Consider the following 10579-nt stretch of genomic DNA (forward strand, 5'->3'; position numbering starts at 1 on the left):
CAATAGTGCAGGGAAACAGCCAGGTTTTCAGCTACGTATTTATGCGCATGCGTGAACATCGTGCGCATGCGCAGAACGCATCGTGTAGGCAGGACGGATCGTGTACCCACACTCTCGGCTAAGTGTTACGCAACTCCAAGCCGGTCTGCAAAGATTGGTCATGTGCTCGAGCCAAGCAGGACATGGGGTGTTGTTGTTTTTTTGAAGCTACGCTTATATATTTCACAACCAATAGCTGTGATCTTGGCGGTCAATGTTGGTAATTTCTCAGCAATTTCGAGTCGCATTACTGCTGAAAAACTTCCTATTGGGTAGTATTTAATTCAGAAGCGTTTATCTTCGATTTTTTGACGGTAGAAAGTGTCGCTTTTTTCCACTGCAATGTAATATTAGACTACGGCTAACTAATAAGTAGCTGCATGCTAACGCCAGATAGCTGGTATCATGGTGGCCGATGTTGGTCATTTCCCCCAATTTCGAGTCACATTACTGCTTGGACATGTCCGGTTGTGATTTTTTTTTTTCATTACAAAGTCCTGCATTAGTTCCAGCTGTAACTATTGAAACAAAGTCATCAATCTTGTTTTGCCATGAAGTTTAGTGTTTTACTGCACATAAACTTTATTTGTACTTACCACATCTGGAAGACTCTTATTTGGGTAGGGAGATTTTACCCATTCAGACCCATAGCTAAAAAGTGTTTTTTTTTCATTTTTAAATCTTTTATTTTTGACAGGACAGCTTGGATATTAAAGGGGAGAGAGAGGGGGAATGACGTGCAGCAAAGGGCCACAGGTCAGAACCGAACCCTTGGCCGTTGCATCGAGGACTAAGCCTATGTATATGAGCGAGTGCTCATATACTAGGTACTAGTACTAGGTAAGCTACCCAGTTACCCTGAAATCAGTCTTAAAAACTTTCCCAATATTTATACATACATGGAAGCAAACTTGTCTGATTGTCATTGAGTAGGCTACTATATGGCTCGGAAAGACACCAGCTGCTGCACTCGTACATTCCACTAAGGAAACCTAATATTAAGCGTCAGCCACTCAAAGCACTCAGAAGTAGTTAGTGATGTCATTCAGAGCCTTTGGTAGGGTTACGCTTTTAAATGACATTCATGGCCAGCTGTCTGTCTTTGCGCTCCTTGTGCAGACAACAGGGGGCCATGGGGCCTAACCTTTTCAATGACAGCTCCAAGCAGCAAAACCATCCATATCTGACAGCCATTTTAGAAGAGGGTTAACAGCCATCCAAAGCGGTGTTTAGATCATTGTGGATCCCATTGATCATGCACTATCATGACAGAGCTTTGTTGATCTTGACACGTGGGCATTAGCTATGGAAATGCCTTTTCATATATTGTTCCAATTAAGCCAATTTGAACAGATAATGCATTCTGACAAGCTATAAATAAAAAGAGTCTCCTTTTTTGGTCCTTTTTTCCAATGAACCTTTCAGAATTAGACCTGTGACAAAGCCTCCTCCTGGTCAAAGATTTGATTTAACTGGAACGGACTGACCTCTTTACGTTTTGACATCATAGTCTTAAGGGTAAGGATCCTAACATGATGTAAGGTCACTTTTCAAGATCTGTAAGACATATTGACAGCCTGTGTGTAATGTCCACACATTGTTACGCCTATGTTTGAAAAGCGACCTCTTGACTGGTAAGGAGGCATCTTTAACTCTCCAACATGGAAACACAAACATTTTTGTCTGCATACTTTCATGTTGACTGATAAATAACAATGACTAACTTGTTTTACCCTTCCTTTTAATAGTTCTAGCTTTAGCTAAACTTAATTCATGTAAAAAAAAGATGATTTTGTTTCAAAAATCAGTTAAAACAGTTCTCCAGTTAAATCAGTTCTCAAAGGATCATTTATATACATTTATATAAAGTAGAAAAACACCACTGTGGACTCAAATTAGCATTTATCAGTGTCTATGCGTATGTAATGGTTTTTTAAATATAAATTTTGTTTTCATGACGCAGGAACCGTAAAGACAGTTTGTAAAATCATCTGGCTCCGCAGAAAAGTTAACAGCCAGTTTAATCTCCTGACCTGGCACTGTTAAGGCCTACACTCATGCGCCGGAGCTATGTGCTGTCAGAGCAGCATCTCCATAAGAAAAGGCCTGCTCTCAATCTTGCTACGTTCTCTAGCAAAGACGCTGTTGACTCTCTGTAGCTCTTAATTTCCTTTTTTTGTATTCTTAACTTCCTGTAGTGGAACCGGCGAAAGCACCATTCAAGAAAAATGTCCAAGCGTAGGAGAGGCGGTCCGGCGAGAGGCGGGAAGGGATGCTATTCGCTTTGGGGAGGTTACGTAACATCTCGCTTGCCTCTCTCTGTGCGGAATGCCAGGATAGTGTTTGTAAACAGAGCGGCCATGTGCGTAGGCTCACGTGGAGGAAGCTTTTGAGTCACCGCCCTCGCTGTCTCACCCCTGAGGTAAACTCTGACATCGATACATGCTCACAGGGCCAGCAACACTCCCTCCGGACCATTGGCACTCCAAGAGCCTTATCACTCTCACTCCATAATTACACCTCAGCGTAACGACGCACAACCTCGTGGAAAAAGAAGACCGTGAGTCATATTCGGGATTCATCATGTATCTGGTGTGGCCATTACTGTTAACAATTTTGTATCTCAGACTCATAAAACATGATTACTATGACACAATTCCAGTGATGACCAATAAACCAATAGCAGGCCATAATCACATCACGTCTCTTTAACAATGTAGGACATTCATGGGACGGAAGGCCTAAATCCTTTTTAGGTTGGATCTGCAGTGGATAGTTATTGTTAGGCATATAGGCAATAGGCATATCTCTGTCAATTCCACAGTGTTTTTATGTCCAAACATTGAGAATAAGTCAGTCATAGAGCATGGGCTAAAACATTCAGTAAATGGTAAAACCACACATTTATCATGCTAAATGAAGTAAACAGGGACGTCTGAGCTTATCCTGCAAGCCCAGCATTGCGTTAATCAACAAAAACATTTGCACAGCACTACTGGTGTTAAAATATGTGTAGATAAGCCACTACATTATGGCACACAGATTCTACTGCAGAAACACTTGATTGTGGTTTGCTGCTTCTCTCTGGCTCTCAATCAAAAAACAACCCCCAATAGCAGACAAAAGAGAAATCGATATTGGAGAAATCAATACAACACTCAGTATCTCGCCATTTTGTCTCAGGAAAGCAGTCCAAGCTATGACCAGCAGCAGGTAGTTTAATATAAAATGTCTAACCTGCCACTGGGCCTGCTTTGCTGTGTCATTTGTGCAACAACCCCTGGGTGGAAATACGATGCGTGGGCTGGACTGAGCAGGGTCAGAGGTGAGGGCTTGGGTAAAGGCTTGGGTATTGTAAGTGGGCAGCATTGTTGTGGAACGCTATGGCAACTGGACATTCTTCCCAAAGGTGATATTGTCTTTGCCCTGGGAGTGACATGAAGGGGACTTAGGGCCATGACGAAAGAGCAACCCAACCGCACGGCTTTATCTGTAGGTGTGGATAGATGAGAGAAGCTATGTGCATGTGATTGATCTATACGGCCCTTCCCCCACTCAGCCCCATACCGGCTCAGTAATGCTCTGGTGCCTTTTCAACTGCTGATGTAACAGCAGCCATGCAGAGGCTCATGAAAACACCTTCAGTGATATTGTGGGTTTTTATTTCTTAATTTTAGAATGTGGCTTTATCATGTAGGTCAGGATTAGCATTTGTAAATCCTGTGTACAGTGCAACTGAACACAAAGGGTAGCATAAATTGTACAACTTCACCGTGACAACCATTGATAATGTGCTTTTTGTAGCAAGTGACTAACTGGGTTAGATGCAATCCATTCAAACTATGCAGTGTGGGATGTGATATTTAATGTGCTTTTAAAATAGTTAAATAAATCAATAAATCAAAAACAGACCAAAAGATACATAACTGCCTAGTTGTTGGCTAGTTTTAGCTTTTCATTGTTTTCTTCCTCTGGTTAGATAATACAAACAGAAAAATTCAAATGTCACTGTATGACCTAATCTGGTCTTTCACATTGTCCACAATGTCTTCACATCATAAATTGGGCAAAGTCACACAAACAAACACACGCACGCATGTACGCACGAAAGCACACAAAAGCGTGGATCACCTGATCTCATAGTTACAACATATTTTATGAGTACTACTAGGGGAGAACACCCCTGCTTATGCACTTGTGTTGACACTACACAGTCAATGACCATGCTTGCCATATCAAAACACAGCCATGCCGTTGCGTCAGAGGGGTACACTACTATTGATGGCTCCAAAGTTTCCTGACAGCAAGGTAGAACTAAAGGAAGGATTCTCTTCCGCTGGACTTTATTTTCAGTAGAGTGAGTCTGACTGTAGTGTAGGGGCTGCATACTCAACCACAGAAATGCAGCATGTAAATGCAAACATTTTAATCAAATGCTTAATTCAGAAGGGGGAAAGGAGCCTTTGGCTGTTATAGCATAAAGTTCCCCATCATCAGCTGTTCACATGAGTGCTTGACTTTATTTGGACTTCACTGCCTCTTGCCCTTCTTAATAGCCGTGCCTTTTATCCATGTATTTCACAAAATATCCCTGTTAATGTCTTTACTTGAAGCTTTCAGTTCAGGAAACTGAAAAATGTAGTGATCTGAATGCCTGCTTTGCTTCTGCAAACAGCTTGTTAAGTTACAATGCCTGATTTGAGGTCAGTCATTATTCTCCACCTAGCAGGCATGCCTTTACTTTGCTCTTTACCTGAGGCCATACTGTGGTCACATTACGACTGTAGTCAGGAGAACACACAGGCCAATACACATACCGGAAGGAGATAATCTAATGGCCCATTCAGATGTTAATGACGCTTAGTGAATTCAGGAAAGAAAACAACTAACAACCAATTAGCTAGTTGATAATTGGGGTAATACCTGATGTACTAATACACTTCTGAATTTACAAGTTATCATGTATTTAAACTAGTGTATTTCTAAAAAAAAAAAAAAAAAAAAATGAATTGCATATTAACACAGAACTCCCACTTTCAGGGTACCTCAATGTTATCACTCCATGCTTTTTTTTGAATGAGTTTCTTTTTAAATGATTACAGATCGCACATAGCCACACATAGAAAAACATAGACACACATTCCTCTTTGTACTGTCAATTATCTATCTGTCAATAGCTCTGTTTCCAAAAGAACAGAAGAGTCAGATTGTTGTGACCTTTAACTGCTTGTGCATAAAATATACAGTCCTGACAACTCTTGGGTTGGGTTCAGTTTCTTATTGATGTTTAGTCAACTTAAAAAAAAAAAAAAGAGGGTTGTTTCTTTCAGCTCTCTGGCAACACTCCCTTGTTTAGTCTCTATTTAGAAACAAAAAGAAAAACCGGCTCCAGAATTACCATTTTTGTTCCCCCAGTTAATGGTGTGGTAGGATAGAGTTTCATTTCCTTCAGAGCTTTCTGACCTTGTCTGCCTTCACTACACTCAGCCACCACATTTCTCTTCTCTTTTACTTCTCCTTGGGATTTGCCTTTGTGTCTGCTTGTCCTTCAGTGTTTAAAGCAATGAAAGCTGATTAATAGAGATTCACAAAGCCAAAAGCTATTCCAGCTCTACTGCTGTGCATGCACTTAGTGCTGGATAAGTCCAGGTTGGACTTTTACTCTCCTACATACAGATTCCCTACTGAAAAGCACAAACAAACATACACAGCCATTGATATTTACACAAGAGGCTACAGGGGTAACACTGCCTGCATCTAAACATATGTAATGAAACATTTCATAATTTTGTAATAGCTGATAATTACATATAAATGTGAAAAATGGTGATTCCCCTCTTAAAACTAATAGACAAAAACACATATATAACCCACTTTTAAAATCGTGCTAAATAAAAAGCAAGGCTGAACTGTTGAAGAAAGAAAGAGAGCCCTATAGAAGCATTTAAATTATGCTTGAAGAAAAACTCTTGAACAAGCAGTCTAAGTAAACCATTTTCTATGATGCATTCAAAGGCAGCAAGAATGTGGAGTGAACACAGAACACACAGGAAAACACAGAAGGTGTCTTTTCAGATTCAGCTGGCTTAAAAAAAAAGAAAGAAAAACGTCAGCCATGTTGGAGTAGCTTTATCTAATATCCCCTCCTTATTATGTTGGCTCTTGCTTTTACGGTGGGGGACAATTGCTATACCTCGCCTGATACAAAAAACACCAAAAATACATCCAGTGTTGAAGGGTAAAAGGGTTAGCAGAGTATAAACACACTAAGCCGTTTCTCACCTTCTTTTTTTGTCCCTCCACTTTGTAGAAATTCCAACAAACCGTCTGGATCTCCTCTTTAACAAATCCTAAAGGGCAGCCATCTTGCCTCCTTCTGTTCTTCTATGAAACAGACTATCCTCCACATCAATATTCATGGAAACCAGTCTGACGTCGGATCTCATCATCAGGAGAAGCCCGGGTGTCGCTGTTTTGCCGGCCTGAGAAGCACACTTATATGTGGCTCCGGTTTAAGGCAGCAGAGGCACCCAGTAGACTAAATGTTGTTGCAGGTCAGGGAGGAGAGAGCCTTGTTTTGCCGGCAAACTCAAATAATTACAAAATCACTTTCCTGCTGAGTCCTTCCTACACAAAGAGACAGGTTTTCTTTCCCTCCCCTGCTCCCTCCTCTTTTTTTCTTCTTCCCTCAGCCGCACACAATAGTGAACTATGATGGCTGCCCCGAAGCACTGGAGTGGATTCAGTGAGCAGGACAGGACTCCACCCCCAGTGCACTTTATGTTGAATATTGCACTGGCCTCAACTGTCTGACTGTGGCAGATGCCTCCACCCCCTTCCTTTCCTCAGACAGGATGCCAAGTGACTCAGGGTTTTTCCCTCCCTTTTCACAATGTCTTCAATCTGGACTTCCTTCTTTCATTTTCTTTCTTTCTCTGTCATTGGTTACAGAAGTTCCCCTGTTGCGTAACAGCCCCTGTTTTGAGAGCATTACAGCAACAATCAGAGGTAGCCAGCTTGCAGTCCAACCAATTGAGCAATGCAGTCATTTCCAACGGCTGTGTCTTATTTTGGCACACCTCAGCCGGCTGGACGGCTGGCTGGCTCATTTTTAGAGTGTACTCTCCAGCCTTAATACAAGCTGCATACTTTGCTTCATGTGGCTGCCAAGACCCACCTCCTGTTGACACTGGCCACGTGGGCTTGAAAGAGATAGAGAGAGCAGTGTGAGAGAAAGGGGCTTTTAAAAGAAAACTTCAGTCCTGGAAGGTTGAATAGCACAAGTAAAATGTGTTAAAAACTGAATAGTAGTAGAAACTTCTGCTGTGTTTGTTGCTGTGGGTTTCTGTGTTACACCCTAAGAGGGCATTCACCCAGCCTGCATCAACCGTCAGAAGGTGCGGCAAAAACGCAGGTCTTTCCCTTCACTTGAAACGGGGGAAGTGCATTAAGGCTGCTGCACGGTTTGCGGCAGAGCCAAGGTTTAGTTTGCAAGAATGTTTTTTATGTCTTAGATTTTAAGTCATAAACATAATCTCACAATTAGTTCCATTGATGTCAGCAATACAATTTAAGGAACGTAAGTTTTAGAAGAAAAGTATGCATTCTATAGCAGTAATATGTTGAAGACAATGGTGGCATTTCTTAACATATTGTCACAGCTGTAACCACTACGCTCAATAGTCAACACACCCCCATTCACTTTACTATTTAATTCTTCTTTTACTTTACTAACAGGTGGGTGTTGTCTGAAAGAAATCTCTCTTTAGCTGAGGTTCAGGCTTAAAGGGACATCCCACATCTTTCCCAGCAGCCCCTGCCTAGCCGCAGTGACATTTGTTGACTCAATAGTTTTAGGCTCAGAGCGGAAAAGGAGATTTTTACTGAGAATGGGGGAGGGGAAGAGGCAAAGAGAGGAAGGAGGAGTCACTAGCTGCAACTCAGACCCCATAAAGACAAAATAAAGCTTTGTACATCAGGTCTGTCTTCTGCTACATACATAACTCACTCAGGTGGATGTTGATTGTTGATTGAGTGGATTGTAAATATCTTTAAACCACATTAATACAAGTCATTTTACAAGTTACAAGTCAAATTGAGTCATTCTAGCTACAGGGAAAGGTCCTCATTGGTATCCTGTTTTAATATGATCAAAATGAGGATATATAGATTGGTTTTGTTTTTTAAATTAGGCTTTAAGATGTATATTTTAAAAACAACCCTCATATAAACATCAGAAAGACGCTCCTAATATATTGAGTGTGCAAGCACTACAGTTTACAGCATTTATTAGCATCCTACTGTTGTCAGGAAAAACACATTATTAAAGTAATAATTTAGAAACAGCTCAATTTCTGACTGCTGGGGACTGTTGACAGGGGCGTGTTAAAATATTACGAATAATTTTTTTTCCCACATTTACTTTCTGCAGTCTGACTTGAGTTCAACACCTCACCATTGGCGTTGCCAATTCCCATTGTCTCCAAAATGGTCAGAGTTTGCGTGGAGGGTCACGCATCCTACAGTCAAGTTTGTTTTTTAGAAATAACAACCTTTGGGTGGGAAGTGGCGTACGCACATGTTCAGCCCCATTTTGTGCGGCAACCAATAAATGAGACCCCAGGTGAGTTGTGAAGATTGTAGAAGTGAAGTAATGAAAAGCCCATATTTCCCCCACTCATCAATTGCTATCAAAAGCTCCCTTGAGAGAAGCAGTAAACCTACCAGTGCAGCAATGAAGTGTCCCAGTGATCAAGGCTGCAGGGCTGTCAGTGGTTGTTTGGACTGGTCAGCTTCATTCCCTCTCCCAGGCCCTTCCCCCCCAGGCTGCTACTGTAAACAAGAAAGTGAACTTTGTCAACTTTTATGGTTAGACATCCTTTAAAAATACACACAAGTTCTTCTAATTATTGTCCATATATGGATATTCTCAGGCAATGAACGTGTAATTCTTTCCCAAAATGTATTATTTGTTACTTTTTAAATTCACAGAGCTTGATTTGCAGCCACTGCACTCCAAAAGGGCAGTAAGTGATTTATTTTTGCTTATCTTGCAATGCAACATAAAACGGCCACATTGACTTTGGGTTTGTGTATTGCCAGCGGTCAGTCGGGAGAGCTCTTTGCCAGGCTGCTTCCCCTGACAGCTACTGTAACTCGTAAATTCAGAGATTATCTTGTCATTCCTCTCACCTTGTCACATTTCAAAGGACTGGAGGCGTGTGCCGTCACCTCATCTGTAAACACAGAGCTGTGGCCTCTTGCTGACCCAGGGTCATCAGAATTCAGGCACACTTGCCACTTGACTGATTTCACACCTATGGATGACGATGATCATTAGAGACTGTTTTTCTTGTGGGCCCAGTGTTCTTGTTGATTTATGTCAAACAAAACAAAGACAGGAACTGGCTCCTCAGGTCAAAGATCTGGGCCTCAGGTCTCTCTAAGGTTTGATGTCACTATAAGCCATGTGGTGGTATAGTCCTCCTCCCTGAACAGGCAATGTTGGCTCATGGAAAAAGTGTGGTAAAGTATGAGTTCACATTATCAAGCTGCGTGGTAAAACAGAGTGAAATGAGTCATGCTTTTCAACGTTTTACTTGCCATGTGAAAAAATTTAACTGACAAAAGTCATAAAGTCTACTGAATGAAAAGCCAACTTACAGTTTGATGTTCAGTTCCTCCATTTCCCAGAATCTTCTAGGTGCACAAGGCTGCATACTGATGTAAAAGAGATCACAGAGCTGAACTCAAAAGCAACTGTCCTGCAAATCTAAAATGGGAAATCCTTTAAGAAAAGGTAACCTTTTTTGGGACTTAAACATTTTTATAGTACTTAACCACAATACTATGATATGTATTTAAGGAACACCTCCCTTTTCATCTCAAATTTAAATGGAGACAGTTTATTTTCACACTAACATTTACATTTGAAAATGCCGCTCTTAATTTTCATTTTTGGTTTTCCATCCACACCATACCTGTGCTTAAACCACCCTAAACAGATCTTTTTCAAAACTAATTATTTCATTTTTACTATGGACAAGGAAACGTGATATTCATGTGATCTGACGCAAGTAGCTTCCACACAATTAAAAAAAAAGATAATAATAAAAACTTACCGTTCCTATGTGGATTGAAAAGAATCTGTATGTAAACACTGTTTTTGGATGTACCCACATTACTGTGGACATGACCTCACTTTGCTGCCTGGAAAAGTCTTTATATGTGGTGAGATTAATTTGGTCCTAAATAAGGTGGAACCTCATGTAACCAGAAGCTGATTTGGAATTACAGCATTTATTTACATCTTTCTTTACACCAGGCTGAAGGTGGGAGAAAAGGGTGACATCTGAGGTGCCACAGAGTTACTGGTGCTTGTTGAAAAGCTGAGAAAACCAGCACTTGTCACAAGAACCAGTGGTATTATCACACATCTAACCTGGGGCAATCTAAACATACAAAGTCTTTATGTAGGGTAATAACTAGGTATAGGTATTCTCTGCTTAGGCTAATACACAGCAGATGACCACAGGATTTC

At 41.0% G+C, this 10579-nt stretch overlaps 1 protein-coding gene across 3 annotated transcripts in view; it reads right to left on the reverse strand.

The window, feature by feature from the left end:
• tet2 (tet methylcytosine dioxygenase 2) overlaps positions 1-8846 on the reverse strand; it is a 32612-nt gene extending 23766 nt beyond the window's left edge. Inside the window, exons 1-2 of one of the 3 annotated variants that reach the window (XM_034860962.1) lie at positions 8764-8846; positions 6325-7241 (exon numbers count right to left, since the gene is read on the reverse strand). The gene's annotated coding sequence lies outside the window, so the exon portion shown is untranslated. Of the gene's footprint in view, positions 1-6321; positions 7242-8763 lie in introns of all 3 variants that reach the window. The other 2 variants (XM_034860954.1, XM_034860971.1) reach the window with 2 other exon arrangements.
• Between the last annotated feature and the right edge of the window lie 1733 nt (positions 8847-10579).

This window comes from Etheostoma cragini, chromosome 2 (genome assembly GCF_013103735.1).
Source record: "Etheostoma cragini isolate CJK2018 chromosome 2, CSU_Ecrag_1.0, whole genome shotgun sequence".
In the NCBI taxonomy this organism is placed as follows: Eukaryota; Metazoa; Chordata; class Actinopteri; order Perciformes; family Percidae; genus Etheostoma; species Etheostoma cragini.